The sequence below is a fragment of the Canis lupus genome, chromosome 17 (genome assembly GCF_048164855.1).
Source record: "Canis lupus baileyi chromosome 17, mCanLup2.hap1, whole genome shotgun sequence".
Classification (NCBI taxonomy): domain Eukaryota; kingdom Metazoa; phylum Chordata; class Mammalia; order Carnivora; family Canidae; genus Canis; species Canis lupus.
This window is the reverse complement of record NC_132854.1, coordinates 42,095,474-42,113,027: the sequence shown is the minus strand read 5'-3', so window position 1 is coordinate 42,113,027 and position 17,554 is coordinate 42,095,474. Positions and strand designations below refer to the sequence as shown.

Below are 17,554 nucleotides of genomic sequence, written 5' to 3'. Positions count from 1 at the left end.
AGAGATTAGGAAGTGGAAACATGAGGTAATTGGGACTTCAAGGCTGACACAAACCCTCATTATCATCTCAATTTAACAGAGATGGCTGTGACTTTTAAGAGGTTAAGTAATTGCCTAAGATTTCACACCGGTATTAATTCATGAGACTTGTAGTAGATTCTCAAACTTAACATCTTGAGTTTAAGAAAATCTTTCATTTGAAACACACATTCCATTAATAGCCAAATCCTGTTAATTTTATTTTAACAGCCTGTTTACAATACATTCTCTACAATCCTCCATTTCTGGTCCTAATTTTTTTGTGTTCAATTATAATATACTTCTTATAACAACAACAACAACAACAAGATGAAGGGGATTTAGAATGAGGATACAATCTGTATGATCTGGACAAGTTAATTAATCATTTTAATAATCATTTGATTCATCTGTAAAATGGTGAAAATGAATCTTTTATGGACTGAATGTTTAGGTCTTCCTTCAAATTCATATGTTGAAGCCCCGACTGCCATTACAATGGGATTTGGAGATGAGGCCATTGAGAGGTAATTAGAGTTAGATGAAGTTATGGAGATAGGGCCCTCATGATGGGATTAGTGCCCTTGTAAAAAGTGATTCCAAAAAACTTCTGTTCCTCTCTGCCCAAACAGAGGAAGTCATCAAGAGCAAAAGCAGCTTGACTTCTTCTTTGACTTCATCAAGATAAGAAGCTTTTGCACAGCAAAGGATACAGTCAACAAAACTAAAAGACAACCTACAGAATGGGAGAAGATATTTGCAAATGACATATCAGATAAAGGGCTAGTTTCCAAGATCTATAAAGAACTTATTAAACTCAACACCAAAGAAACAAACAATCCAATCATGAAATGGGCAAAAGACATGAAGAGAAATCTCACAGAGGAAGACATGGACATGGCCAACATGCATATGAGAAAATGCTCTGCATCACTTGCCATCAGGGAAATACAAATCAAAACCACGATGAGATACCACCTCACACCGGTGAGAATGGGGCAAATTAACAAGGCAGGAAACAACAAATGTTGGAGAGGATGCGGAGAAAAGGGAACCCTCTTACACTGTTGGTGGGAATGTGAACTGGTGCAGCCACTCTGGAAAACTGTGTGGAGGTTCCTCAAAGAGTTAAAAATAGACCTGCCCTACGACCCAGCAATTGCACTATTGGGGATTTACCCCAAAGATACAGATGCAGTGAAACGCCGGGACACCTGCACCCCGATGTTTCTAGCAGCAATGGCCACGATAGCCAAACTGTGGAAGGAGCCTCGGTGTCCAATGAAAGACGAATGGATAAAGAAGATGTGGTTTCTGTATACAATGGAATATTACTCAGCTATTAGAAATGACAAATACCCACCATTTGCTTCAACGTGGATGGAACTGGAGGGTATTATGCTGAGTGAAGTAAGTCAGTCGGAGAAGGACAAACATTATATGTTCTCATTCATTTGGGGAATATAAATAATAGTGAAAGGGAATATAAGGGAAGGGAGAAGAAATGTGTGGGAAATATCAGAAAGGGAGACAGAACGTAAAGACTGCTAACTCTGGGAAACGAACTAGGGGTGGTAGAAGGGGAGGAGGGCGGGGGGTGGGAGTGAATGGGTGACGGGCACTGGGGGTTATTCTGTATGTTAGTAAATTGAACACCAATAAAAAATTTAAAAAAAAATAAAAATAAAAAAAAAAATAAATAAATAAATAAATAAATAAATAAATAAATAAGAGCAAAAGCAGCTGCTCTCTGCATGCCGGGAAGAAAGTTCTCACCAGAACCAGATCATGCTTGCCTCCTGATCTTGGATTCCTGGCTTTCCTAGAAAATAAACTTTTCTTTAAACCGCCTAGTCTGTGGTGTTTATTTAAGGCAGCCTGATCTGACTCATACAAAAACCTAATATATACATCTGTCCATGCAAAGTGAACACCCTCTCCCTTTCTTTAATTTTAAAGAGAAAGGTAAACAGTTTTATTCTAGCCCGGGTTAGGACAGCTGCCCAGGACACACCATCTTCACCAAGAAAAGAGTGCTCCAGGGAAGGAACATTTGGTGCAGGGTTATATATATTTTTTACATAAAGCATCACAAATCATTATGATGCAGGACAATCCAGAAGGTTACAAACTTTATCTTATGTTTTTAGTATGTACAAGGCTATATGACTCTAATCTTATGGGAACTAGAGAGGTTATTTTGTTTTTATGTTTGGAATACTGTTTTTGTCGTTTGTTTTGTTATGTTTTTGTTGTTGTTTTGCTTTGTTTTAAAATGAGGCACACACACAATTGTACTTGGGGTGGAAATAGAGCCCATGCTTTGAGGTTTGGTCAAGTCATTTTGACTTTGGTAAATGTTAAAGTATAGTTTCCCTAGGAGCTAAGGAGCAAGACCCATAAATGTGAAAAGTTGAAAATTTCATCAAATTGGTTACAAGGATGAATTGAGATAATATCTTTCTGAAAGCATTATAACAAATGTATACCAATTGGTGTTATTCCTTCTATCACAGATACCTTTATATTCAGTATTCTGAGATAGTTCCCTCATAATATCTATTATCTGCCAAAAATTTTTCAGTGGCAACGTACTGCCTAAAGAAGACTCCAATTTTTAATGGATGTTAAGGCACACTCAGTGAGTTACCAGGTTTGATACTGCAGACTATGGGCTATTTTTATTTTAAAATAGACAATTATACAGCCAGTGGTTTCCACACAGAAGAAGAGTTCTTAATTTAATACAAAAATTAGATATTTATCTCTCTCTCTATCAGGCCAAGCTATAACTTCAAACCTTTTGCCAGTGAAGGGGCAGAAAAAGACCTTCCTGGATTGATGAAATCTGAAGTATTCATGGTAACATAACCAATTCTAAACTATTTTGTTTTTATTTTTAACCTAAGTTTTACATAAAAGAAGTTGTTTGAAATACATATAAAATAAAATACGGCTCATCCACGTTCAAAATAAATATTTAAGTCCTTAGAAAATAATATTAGAATGCTAAAATATATTATGAAATATTTAAAATATGTATATCTATTTGTTATTTAAATGATATTTTAGTATATGAAGAAAAAAGAATTGAAATTTTATGGAAGGAAAATAAATAATAGGTTCTTGATTGGTTTAGTATTACTTTTTTCATTTCTTTATGTATATGCTCTTACAAACAAAAATCTATTCTATTTGATTCAAGTTTCATATAAATTTATTTTTCCCCTTTTTTCATCTGGGGAGAAATTACAAAATTCTTCTGTGGGTGCTCTATTTTTGAAGATGTGAGAACATATTCTGATGAGGAAATTTTGAATCAGCAGACCATAATCATCAAGGCTGCGGATTCCACTCTAGCAGTTTCTCACTTTAGTTAAATGTAAAAGTATATCAGGCATTTGAAGAAAAAAAGTTGGAAATCTTAAGAATTTTCAAAATATCTGCAGTAAAAGACAAAGTAGAGATGTGGAAGTAGTTCCATTTGCTCAAAGGCATTATTGTAGCTATCTGCTGCTATAAAAGAAACCAAGCTATAACTTAGTGGCTTACAAAATTTTCTCATGATTTTTTGGTACAGACTGGGTTCATCTGAGCAGCTTTAATCCTAGTATTGTGATGATGGTCACTTATGGGGCTGCATTCAGCTAGTGGTTGGGCTGTGCTCAGCTAAGACTTAGGGCTGAATGAGCCTTTCTCCCCCTCCATTTGTCCTTTCCACATTGATCTCCACATGGCCTCTGCCACAGGGTAGCCAGACCAATTATATAGAGGCTCATGCATTCCAAGAGCACAAAAGCAGCAACTCCTAAGACTTGGGTCTGACACTTGAACAGTATCATTCCTGTAATGTTCTATTGATTCAAGCAAACCACAGGCCAAGACCAGAGTTCATATTAGAAGAATCTACAAAGGGGCTTCAATATCAGGATATGCAGCTCTTTGCGAGCCACTAAAATAATAATTTGCTACAGACATACTGGAAGTGGCAGTAGATCTATAAGGTTGATCAAATAATCATAGATATCACCTCAGGCATTACTTGGGGATTCTTACTATCTTCAGATTCTTTGACATCATTACATAAACCAGATAAATCATTTTAGTTACCTTAAAAATCTCTATAAAATATAATTTTCTATTAAAATAATAAAAGAAAACTTCCACAAATTAAATTGGAGTACTAATTAAGTTGAAAAACTTAATATATAAACTTTAATGTATATGTTGCATGTACTTTATATAGTGTATACAAAATTAACTATATTCTACTTTATGAGTGTCAGAAAACAAATATTATCAATTATTTATTTAATGATTTAAAGAAGTCAGTTCTAGAAATTATGTGGTATGGCAGTCTTGATATTATTAGAGACTCTTGTACAACATCCAGATCATGGTTGATACTGTCAAATTATATGTTTTAATGCATTGCTGAGATTGCCAAAAAGCATGAGAGAGAAGAGGAAGGAAGAAGATGAGGAAAAGGTAAGAGAAAGCAGAGAAGGAAAAGGATAAAGAATGAGCTGAAACCTAAAAGGTTACCAGTAATATTAATAGATTAATTAATTAATTAATTGAGTGAATATTTATCCATCATCCATTACTTCCCTATTTACTGCTGCAGATCCTGTAGGTCTATCAATGGTGAAGAAAAAAGATTCCTGCTTCTATATACTTTACTTTTCGTGAGTACAAACAAGCATTAAATACACAAATAGGTAAAATACATAATATGCCAACAGAAGTTCATCTTGACTGACACATTAGTGCAGCAATCTACAATTTTCACATACCAGTGCAAAGCTTGTTGGCCTGACCCTTTGAAAGGCAAAGAGTGCACTTGAAAACTATTTGACAAAATGCAAGGACAAGATCTATAAATACTGAAAGAACAAAAAAAAGGTTAACTTTTTCAATTCTTATTAGTCAAACTACATAGAGAAATGATTCATATTAATAAAAACAAATAGTTTTTCAATTCTTATTAAACTACATAGAGAAATGATTCATATTAATAATAAAAAAAATAATAATAAAAACAAATAGTTTCTCAAAATAATAAACACAAGATGTGATAAAGATCCCGGCAACATGACACACAAATATATATATAATACACTGCATCTCAAAAGAAGCATTTTTATCATTTTTCAAATGAGGATTATTTAGAAACGAGCATAGAGACTAGCCTTAGAATGAACTGGTTGCAAGGCTGTCTGTAATAGGCATTTGGGAACTTGGATTTGGGGAGGATCTCACCACTTTCAGAACTCATGAGCTCATTGTGCCTAAACTGTGCAAATAATACAATTTATTTTAAGTACTTATCTTCTGAGAGTTTAGAATTTTGGTAGGTGCAAAGTAGGGCATATGGGCATTAAGTAATGAGCTTTTTTGGGACACAGAATTTCACATGTTACAATTCCTTGTTGGAGGAAATACACAAGTCCTGAGTGACTCTACTGGAAGAGGACTCTTGGAAGCTTATGTCTGGTTTCCTCCAGAATTTGCTGTGTACCTTTTCCCTTTGCATTTGCTTTGTACCCTCTTTGCTGCAATTAGTCATAACCATGAATATGAGTGCATGCAGAGTCCTGTGAGCTCTCCCAGAAAATTCCCAAACCTGAGGTTGATGACAGGGACCACTGACATAGAGATTATGAGAGGTGAAGTCATTTGTCTTTTCAATAGTGTCTGATTTCAAAGATTTCATTAACATGAAAACAGTCAACTGAGAAAATAGGAAATAATATTGAGAACTAAGATTCTTACCAAAAGCAAAGTCATGTCTGCCATATACCTGTTTATCTTTAACAAACTTATAAGATTTCTGTAAATGAGATGGATGACCATATCAATAAGTTATTATTTAAAAATCACAAGTCACAATCCCTCTTTCTTCACTCTTTCCAGAGAATTTAAAGGATGAGAGGAATTCAGCAGGTGCTGTTACTTGTTAACATAGATTTCAACTCCAGAGAAAGCAGAGACCTTTCTTTTCTTGGTCTTCTCTTTCTAATTTTCTGAAGGAATTCTCCCACAGGAATAGAGAAGAAGATGGGGTGCAATCTTAGTCTCATACTCAGTGAAACACTTTCTTTCACTCCATTTTTTCTCAAGCTCTGTTTCTCTAAACAAGATTTTACTCTATTTTATCCAAAGTCGTTCATCTCTGCAGGTGTGTTAAGCCTATGTGACACCCTTTTTGTGACCTACAAATCTCAGCTAATCTCTATAGATACAGAAATCAGAGGAATGAAGTTTCATGGGCAAGACTTAATGTCAGTAGACAACACACGGTACCTACTTAAGAATATCAGATCTGAATATCAGGACTCATGACAATTGGGGAGGGCACTTGGTGTGATGAGCACAGGGTGTTGTATGCTGTTGAATTGCTATATTATAAACCTGAAACTGGTAGTGCATTGTATGTTAACTAACTGGAATTCAAATAAAAATTTTTAAAAAGAAAAAGAATATCAGATCTCAGTAAATGCACTGATTGTACTGTGTACTCATGTTCTGGATACCTGTGTGTTGAGGAAAGGGATGGGGGGTGAAAGGAAAGGAGAAAATGATCTGTGAAAGAGGAAAATTAGTGAGAGTATGAAGAAAGTAAAATAGAAGAGAAAAAAAAAAACCTTCTGTTTTGGAACTTGCCCTTGGACTAATTTACTTCCTGTATGCTCATTTTGTCTATGATTAAAGAAAGTCTTTGATAATTAAATATGGCCTAACAACTTAAATTAAAACTTGTTGACAGTTTAATATTTACTTTCAATTATGATTAATATAATTCTTTAAACAAATATTTGTAAAGTAACTACATTTTGCCAAGTATTAAGAATACACTATTCAGCAGATGATAGAATTCTCTTAACCATGTGTTAACTTTAAAGAATTAAAATATATCATTTCAATACAAATCATTTGACTGTTACTAAAGCAACCCGATAAAAATGTTCTGTTTCTATTCTGGTGAATGTTGGTGGAGAAAAGAATAACCTTTTCCTCATAAGAAAATTAAGAATATATTTATATTTTATGTTTATGTTCTTAGGAGCTGAAAAAAGCATTTTAGGAAGAGAAGCAGTTTCCTTCTTTATGAAATACAGATATAAAGATGAATGATGTGAGAGTTTGTGATTAAGATGACCTTGATTTAAAGTTATTAACTAAGTATTGAATTGTGTTCAAAAATTAAGACGCAATACCAGGCCTTTGGATTAGGAGTGTTTGCAATCATTCATTATTTATAATTGAGGTCACTGGGCTTATAAAATGTACTATGTCAAAATTAATTCAGTAATGCATATCTAAAATCCTTTATGCACTGGAAAGTTTGAATTAAAGTCTGTGAATTAACAAAAAAAAATTATTTACTTTTTTGGTTTCTCCAATAGCATTAAAGTTGTCTAAAAGTTATATACTTTAAAACATATATTCTTATTTCTTGAAAGTCTTTTAGTATTATATTTGTATGTGTAAATGCAAATATATAAATTGTAAGGTTCAATATTAAAATTGTCTAACATTTGAAGGATAAGACAAGATTAAACTCTTCTGATAACTATTTATGATAATTTTACTCTTTGCCTATTGTAATTATAGAAAATATCAAGTTTCACAGAAATCATTTTTTTTAAATAATTTTTATTTATAGAGAAAGGGAGAATTTTTTTCTATGTTGTCCCTTTTATTCTCATGACATTCATTCCATAACTTGAAATTTTATGTCTTTTACTTTGTACTCAATTAAATTATTCACAATGTTTTTAAAACTTATGAACTAGTGTTAAACTAATGTGCTAATAAACCTGTTGATAAAACCTTTATTGTTACTTATTAGTATCATCATTTTACATAGTAATTAAAATATTCTTGCACATTCTTATTTGATTTAAAAAGTCCTTTAGACATAAATTTTAGTATCACTGTGCTATATAGTAAACTTTAGTAACAAGACTTAAGTACAAGTAAACTTAGTAACTAAAGCTACTAAGCTTTAGTAAACTCAAAATTACAAGTACAAAATAACATAATGGATTTAATGGAAAAATGTTCACTTTCTCCAGACTTCCCTTTGTAGTTTGCAATGTAACTGCAAACTTTCCCATCAAGAAATGGAATTGGTCTCTTCACCCTTTGATTCTAGGCTGGCTTTGTGCTTTTCTTTGGCCAATAGAACTTTGAGAAGTGGTATTATGTTAGTTCTGAGTTTAGGCCTCAAGAGTCATCATACACTTCTACTTTCTGTTGAAACTACCATGAGAACAAGCCTGAGCTAGCCTGTTGGAAGTACAGGTGTGTCAGAGATGAATTGTCCAATGAGACTGCTCTAGAGCAGTCAGCATAGAACCAAAACATTAACTTATAACAAGGGTGTAGTCTGAGAAGATCAATAGTCAGCCCTAAGAAAATTCACGAGCCTACATCATCTGCAGACTAATGAGAAATAATAAATGTTCTTATTTTAAGTAACAGATTTGTGGTAGTTTATTATAGAACAATAATTAACTGAAATGCCTAGGAAATGTTTTTTTGTATAAATATTTTGTTAAGAATACAGTTTGGAAAATTATTTTGGAAATAGGTTAAGTGCTAGTGTGAGACCCTGCTGACACATTTGTTATACTACTAAAAAAAATGCAAATCTTAATTCTGCTGAATTGGAATGGATTTAATTGGAATAGATTTTAAAGAGGAAATTTTGGCAGAGAAATGAAATGATGTAACAAATGAAATAAACAGAATTGGAAATTCCAAACTCAATAAATAAAACTAAGAACTCAAGATATATTGAAAAGCTCACCAAACAAAACTGAAGAGATAATTAGTGAACTGGAAAACTGGAAGAAAGAAATAATCAGAATGAAGAAAAAAGTATTAGGAGTCATAGGAGATAGAATCAAAAAGACACACAGAGTGATGATTGGTTAGAAAGTCAGGCAGAAGAAAATAAGTCAGAACCAACATTTGAAGTATTGCCTGGAAATTTCATGATAGTCATGAAAAAAACATTGAGATACAAATTAAAAATCACTATAAATCCTATTAGGAAATAGCACTCCTCCCCCTAAAATTCAGAGACACATTATAAAACTGTTAAGAACCAAATATAAAGACTAATTATTTTAACAGCAATTAAGTTTAAAATAAATAAACTGATCTTTTGATTGTATATGTAATTTATTAAAGAAAGTATTGTAAATAGGAGAAGTAAATTGAAACACATCTGTACTTGACTCCAAAGTTTTTATGTTTTCCACTGCACTATATTTCCTCACTTCAAATATGCCTACCCCTTCCATATGGAATGCCCCTAGTTGGTTTATTTAATTGCACCTAAGCTGAATAAATGACAATTTTACTTTCAGTGTTTTCATATTTTTTGTTGCTGTTGCTTGTTCGAAATTGTATCTTCTTCTTATAGTGACCAACATAAATTGTATGGAAAGCGCCATCTAATTAGCACTGTTTGTTTTTTGGTTTTTGTTTTTTTTTTTCTTGGCCATTTATAGGGTTTTATATAATATCTAGTGAAAGTCCCCAAATGCTGAGGTTTCCCCTAAGAGAGGTGGAGAGATAAAGTAACAAAACTATTATATTCATGATTGGAAAGCAGAACCTGGAGGACACAGCTTGTATCAGACCCAAAGTAAGGCTTCCTGTATTTTTCCCCAGAGGATATGCAAGTGGGGTAAATCATGTCTGCTGAGCAGATGTTTAAAACTGAAATGGTCTATACCATATAACATTATCATTATGATCATAATTATCTTCATCCACAAAAAATTCCTGTTTCAACATGATGTATGGTATTACGATTATGGTGTGCAAAATTAGAATAACTTGATTTGTATTCCAATTTTTCTCCTTACTGGGTGTGCAACTTTGACCAAGTCACATAACTCCCTCACTGTCCTCTATCAAATAAGAATAATAAGAAAAGTTTCCTTGTGTAATTTTGTGAATAGACAAATATTCCATATGAACCAATTTGTAAAACAAATTATCACAGTGCCTCACACAGGAAAGCCACTCAATAGCTGCTAATAAAAATTACTATTACTATTTAAATATAAAACTTAGGACCCCTGGGTGGCTCAGGGGTAATGTCTGCCATCAGATCAGGACATGATCCTGGGGTCTGGAGATCAAGTCCCATATCGGGCTCCTGCATGAAGCCTGATTCTCTTCCCTCTGCCTATGTCTCCGCCTCTCTCTGTGTCTCTCATAAATAAATAAATAAATAAAATATTTAAAAATAAATAAATAAATATAAAAGTCTACTCATGATGGTTTATAAATGTATAAATACATAAAGTCCTGATAACATATAAAAGATTTTATAGGAATTGGAAAAAAATGTTTGAGTAAGTATAAAAATTAATGGCAATTGCATTTGTATAGGCAGCACATTTGGAGAATGAATCCATTCTTAGAAAACTTGGAAAAAAATCTTTCAAAGTCATATTTACCTTTCAAAAACTTCAGGAATGGTTCTGAAAAAGTGGTTCACCGATTTCTGGTTTAATTTAGGGAATTTTTACTATAAACATTCTTGTGACAAATATAGGATGGATGTTAGTTCGTTGATCATTTTCACACACTAATGTGTATGTTTTAGATGTAGTAAATATTTTTAAATGTTTATGTATATATCATGTAGCAAAAGTATATGTGAATGTCACATCTATGCCATTCATACTGCATCAACAATCACAGGATACTAACATATTTTGGAATGTTTGAAGACAATTGTTAAAGAACTTCAGAAGCACATAAATAAATAAATTAGGTGCATTCAAAGTAAATCAAATTATATCTCTACATAAAACACATGGTATACAAACTTAATGCTGAAGTGAACACTTAACCTACACAAAAAAATGAAAAAAAAAAGATGTAGGTCAAGCATTATCTAGGTTTACTTGACACTGTTTACTAAAGCAATAACTTCAATATTTAAGGAAAATGATGCTGCTTTTAGATTACAATACACCATCTTCTCAAAGCTATATTATTTAATTGAAAGAATAGATTTTATTTAATTGAATTTCATCCCTAGGACATAGTTATTCTGCAAGTCCTTAGTTTAGCAGCCACTATTTCAAACTCAGAAAAATCATGATAGCTTTTGTGCATCATCCTTAACAAGGGTTTTAAGTCAAGTGGAATTAGGAAAGACTATAGTATAGAAAATAGAAGTCCAAAAAAAATTCTCAGACAGATTTCAGCATAATTTCTCACCGCTTGATATAAATAAAACATAGCAGAGGCATTGCTTTTTATTGCCTCAGGGAACAGAGAAACCAGACTCAAAAGGAACTCTTCTCTTGGGACTATATCCAAGAGTAGCAGACAAATCTTTTACACTAGTAAAAAGAACAGTTCAGAGAACTCTTCCTTAGACATTCACACTTAATAAATCCAATTTTAGCAACATCCCTATTCAAATGAGAACAAATTCCCTGAAGCTTTTACTCCTCACCATATTCACCCTTCTATGTCTTTATCTGAGACTTCCATTTAGATTTTTGGATAAAGTTCAACTTCAGCAAATTTAGTGTGCAGTGTTTACAAAATAAAAACAAAAACAAAAAGCCTTCCAATACATTAACACAGAAAGTATATTTGCAAACATTCAATATACCCCTTTTGTTCTCTAGCCCCTGGGCATAGCCATACTTGCAAATTTTCTTTCCCAAAAGACATCACTGGGAAAATTTTGCCATTATAATGGATACTTATTTTGTCCTTACCTACAGTAGACAATTGCCTTTTATTTTGAATGAAACTTTCTGCAGCTTAAATAAGCAAGATATATGAATACAGTTGCATTACAGAAAGAAAATGGCAAACTTCTATTCATCTGTTTAACAAACATACATTGGGTAGCTACTATGTGCCAGGATGTTCTAGATTCTTGAGATGGGATGAAATAATCATAACTCTTGTTCGCCTGGGGGCATAATGGATATGCCCAGAATAAAAAATTGCTCATTTGGAACATGTAGAATGCTGCCAGAAGTTCCTGTTTTTTTAAAAATTGTATTGGAAAACTCTGAGAAAGTTGTAAGCGAAGGAGTACCATGAGGTGATCTGTGTTCTCAAAGCATCTTTCTGGTGCCCCACAGCAGGAATGGAAACAAAGGAGCAGCATGGAGACCATTATGCAGATCCAGGCAATTGATGATAGGGTTTAGCAGAGAGTAGACTACAAAATTAATAGGGTGACTTTTATGAAGGGGTCAGACTTAGCATGTCAGTGTAGAGAGAAATCTCTTAAAATGTTAAATTAATGGCTTTCAAATATTTTTATCTCTTTAATAAAATTGGGGTAGGGTAAAAATTACCAAGTAAAGGAATATTTTAAGTTATGGAGATGTTTATAGACTATTGGTTAATTTTAATCCTTAAAATAATGAATTAAAGCTATAAAAAAAAGTATTCTTACATATTAAGTCATTCTTTTTTTCTAAGTATCCAAGTAGAAAACAGAAGGATAATTAACAATCAGTTATCTTTTATTTTATTTTTTTTAATTTTTATTTATTTATGATAGTCACAGAGAGAGAGAGAGAGGCAGAGACATAGGCAGAGGGAGAAGCAGGCTCCATGCACTGGGAGCCCGATGTGGGATTCGATCCAGGGTCTCCAGAATCGTGCCCTGGGCCAAAGGCGGGCGCCAAACCGCTGCGCCACCCAGGGATCCCAACAATCAGTTATCTTTTAAAACATGTATTACTGGAATCATGTTAAAAACTTCAGAATATGAGTTAATACTGGGACAATTTTATGTTTATAAAGTATCTCTCCACATACAATCAAATAATATTCAAAAAATAAACCCTTAAAATTCATACCTCCTTTCAAAATACACAAATTTAGCCTATTAAAATACTCCCATGTAGCACATGGTTGAAAATAATGAAGAAATTGTTTGGAATATCTATCCAATCACATCATGACAGTTGTCTCAGACATTTCTTATAAATTGAGAGACTAAACCCCAAAGACATAATAAGGTTCTTTAAAGCACAAATAAATATTTTATATTACTGTTCTATTTGTAAAAGAGCAACTACTTGGCATACATGTATAAGCTAGAGCAAATTTCCATTCACCAAAAATTACAGTTTCTTAAAATGACAAGAACTTTGGCCTTCTATTTTCTATAATATAGTCTCTACTATTTCTTTTTACTTGACTCAAATTGGAAACAACATAAATATCCATCAAAAAAAGTGAATGGATTAAAAAATTCTGGTATATCCATAAAATGGAATATTACTCAACAGTGAAAAGGAATAAACTATAGATAAACACAAAAATGTGAATAATTCTGGGAACAAAAACAAGCTGAGTGAAAAAAACACAGACAAAATGAGCACAGGATGCAATATTTAATATTTCACTTATATAAAATTCTAAAAAATGCAAAGTAATCTATAATGACAGGATGACTAGCAGTTATGGGGAATGGTCTTCACTGATTGCAAAAGATACTCTCAGGGTTGGTGAATATATTCCTTAATTTAACTGCAATGTTCATTTCAGGGTTTGTGCATATATGAAAATTCATCAAACTGTACACTAAATATGTACAATTAATGGCACATCAATTAAACTTCAATAAAAAAATTAAAATGAGTCATTAAGTATTATGTTAAATGTTAGTCAATGGAAGTCCTTATAAATGGAGTAAGAGGAGAAATTATGAACAAGAATAATTATGTTAATTATAAGTTAGTATGTAAATGGAAGCTATAGTAAATCATAATATTAAATATTAATTATATTGTATACATCCTATTTGCTACAAGTTATTTTGTTCTCTTTTTATTTATGTCTTGGCTTTTTACACTGCTTAGGAAATGAAATATGGGGAAACTTATACATTTTTAGAACAGCTTCATAATCCCAGAATCAGTAAATAAATGGGATAAGCATAGATACTCTTTGGGATTTAAAAAATGCATTGCATTAGGAATTAAGGAGTGTACATGTCATGCCTGAGGAGTGCCAGGTGATGTACAAAGTGTTGAATCATTACATTGTACACCTGAAACTAATATAACACTGCATGTCAACTAACTGGAATTAAAATAAAAACTTAAAAAAAAAAACTTAAAAAAATATCGTTGGCCATTATTTAAATAGGGAATACATCGTATAAACACAATACATAAATCTCCATATGTTAGCTTTACTATTAGCAAACTGTTTTATAAAAGTCAACTATCATTGATACAGTCATATCATCTGCTCATATGATGTTTAACAAATATATCTAAATATAAACTCTTAAGTTTACTTAAGAGTCAGTGGGGCATCTATACTGAAAAGTTTAAAGTGGCATCAGAAAAGGCATATTGGCAGAACAGTAAAATGTGGTTACCAAGAACAGAGAGTGACCTTTGTATTTAATAAACAGTATGTGATTAATTCCAGACCTCTATTTCAATTAATAGCTATAATCTTGGATATTTTGCCTGGATTAAAAAAACTTAATGAAACTTTGAATAGAGTGTAGACAATTTCTCATCAGAACTGAATTATTCACGAATACAATTCATTCCACAGATTCTTAGAAAATATTTTCTTCAAAGTATAGTTACCGATATGTTGCTGACAAAAAAAAATATATATATATATCCACCTCCTGGAATAGCACATTGGTATATGTCACTACAGATAATAATAAAAATAAACAACATTTTGTTGGCATTAAATAAAAATTTCTGAGCCAGTGTCTGACAATGTAAAAACTATAAAATCTATTGGTCAATAGAATGTGAAATATGAAGGTACAGATAAAATATTTCAGAAATAAATGCCGATTTATAATCCCTGTTTATCCCACTAGAAGAAATGAGTAAAATGAAATGAGTAAATAATGTAATATTAGCTATAACTTATTTTATTGTATTATTTTACTTCTTAGCTATAACTTAGAGAATAGGCAAAAAAGCGAAGACACCAGGAAGAACTTATATTAAGTTGCAAAATAAAGTCTGGGTTAGCTAGAAGAGGAATTCTCTTATTGTGAATTATAGAAATAAAGAATGTTTAAACTTTCTTTTCTTCTCATGAGAGAATGATCAATGGCTGAGATGAGAGTATTTTCTCTTAAGTCCCTCTTAGATGTATTTTTTTCATTTCCTATGCCTGATTTTGTGATCTCTTATAGTCAGCAATCATTTTGCCAAAAGTGGTAATCTTGTCAGTAGAAATTCTATGTAGTTAAACACACACACACACATACACACACACATTCTTTAACTTGTGTATTGTATTAATTACCAGGTTAATTGCTGAGGCACCATTGGGACAATTAAAAATTACAGACTCCTTTTGATGTAGCAACTTTTATGAGTTGTGGAAATTTTTTATTTAATATTTATTATTATGAAATAGAGAATAAAATATTTTCCTACAACAAATACATAAATATTTATAGATAACCTATGACCTTTCAAGGTTTTCCCTCTTTGTATTTTTAAATTAGTTTCCCAAACATTTACCTGCAATACACTGTTACTCGTTACTTGTGAAAAGAACTTAGTTAAAATTATGATTTGTCTATAGTCATTACTGAAATCTTAAAACTTTGGCAAGAAAAATGCTTCTTGTACAGTACAAACTATATTAGAAGGGCCAACTATAAAATAATAATTGCATATAACTTGCAAAAAATACACATTGTAGAATTCCAAATGAAAAAATCAAACTTCAATTTAGAGGAGAAAAAGGGTATACACATGGTTGCTTCTATGGGAAAGTAACCTTATATGCTATTTAAAATTTTGTTTGAGCACTCAAATGTCTAGATCACATGAGGGGAAGAATTTATATCATTTTTTACATCTATTTTTGCTATATACAGAAAAATAAGGTTCACAACTCTGTATTGACTGTGACAGAAAAGGCTCGTGCCATATTGAGAATGACAAGGGAGAAGAATCAAGGACAACCATGCAAACCAAGTTCAAAAGGAAGGGACTTAATGAAGAGCAATTTTACCACAGGCCACAAAGTGCACCAGTTCATTGACTGCAAGCTCTTTAGAACTGCCTGTGTTCAAGCAGAATTATACAGGAGGGACAGAAGTTGTGGGAGGTGGGAGGGAAGTCATCACATTTAGGGATCCAAAGCATATTAACACTCTTTCTGCAAAGCTCACCATCTTTCAGACATGCTTACCTCAATGCTTTTTGATAAATTGCTTAGTCAAAAAAAAAAAAATACTTGAGAATGTGCTAAACAACTCTAGTTGTACTTTAGTCATCAGTAGATAGAAAACTTTGATCACTTCTTACTGCACAAAGGTGCTCTGGGTGTCCTGGAGTTAAAGAGGAAACAATTGCCTTATTACATAGTAATGGTGCAGAATGTGATACCTTTTAGTTGGTCTCAGTTCAAAAGTGGTTCTTAGTGTCTAAATGCAGATATTAAAAGAGCTCCTACTCCTTATACTACTATAGCTATACTCTAGAAATTACTCATCACCTTAATTATGTGTCTGTATTACCCACTAGAAATATACCTCATAATGGCAAGCCACATGTTTGGTTCATTCAACACTGTGCCCTAGAGGAATTATTTTTGTCACATATGAAACAGAATATATTTTGCTGAATGGATGTATAATGGGATTTTATAAATGGGAAAACTAGAAGGGCCACTATTGAAATGGACAAACTATACACGCCCAATCCATTATAATTATGAAACAATATATACCCATTCATATTTCATAAATACAAGTGCTAGAGTAATTTGTCCAAAAGCGCAGGACCAGGAATCACAGGTTTGGGTTCATACAAGAACTATCACCAAAATTTGTGTTGTCTAGGAAAATTTACTTATGAAATTATGATGAGAGTTCATTATGATGATAGATGTAAAACATTTTGTGCTATTCTTGGCAAATCTTTTATATAGTATTTAGTAATAGGCATTAGTAGCAAAAAAATATGGCAGCATAATTTAACCTGCCCTGCATAGATGTGATCATGCTAGATTCGCAAACATTCCATTTTCCCTCCTTTCACCCCTTTCCGTATGCTACAATTTCTGATGCCACAATTTCTCCCTGTTAACTCAGAAATGGAGTGAGACCACATTGGCAACGCAGTATAAAAAAAAAAAAAAACCATGATATGAGTTACGTTGGGGCATAAAACTTAACAATCAAGTGCACATGTCTCTTCTCTGCTGTAATGTGTAGAAATGTTCAAGATAGAAGTTGCTGCCATTTATCCTGAAACTCAGATGACATTGAGCAGAGCAACCAGCTACCCAAAATGGAAATGAACTGAGAAAAGGAAATGAATTACTATTTTTATAAGCTTCTGTGATTGTTAGACTGTTTTCTAGAGCAGCATAATGTAATTTAATCTGACACATTTAGCAACTCTTATTTAATTAGAGGCATTCAAATTTTGGTGGCAAGATTACATAATGAAAAAAAGTAATGATAGTCATAGCCTCTCAAAATATGATCTAGACTTAGAAGAGCAGT

The 17,554-nt window shown here is 32.5% G+C and overlaps 1 long non-coding RNA gene across 1 annotated transcript in view; it reads left to right on the top strand.

The window, feature by feature from the left end:
- Nucleotides 1–17,554, top strand: part of LOC140608403 (uncharacterized) — a 78,116-nt gene that overhangs the window by 24,489 nt on the left and 36,073 nt on the right. Inside the window, exons 3-4 of the long non-coding RNA XR_012010424.1 lie at nt 2,799–2,880; nt 4,646–4,706. This is a non-coding gene — a long non-coding RNA (uncharacterized lncRNA). The remainder of the gene's footprint in view (nt 1–2,798; nt 2,881–4,645; nt 4,707–17,554) is intronic.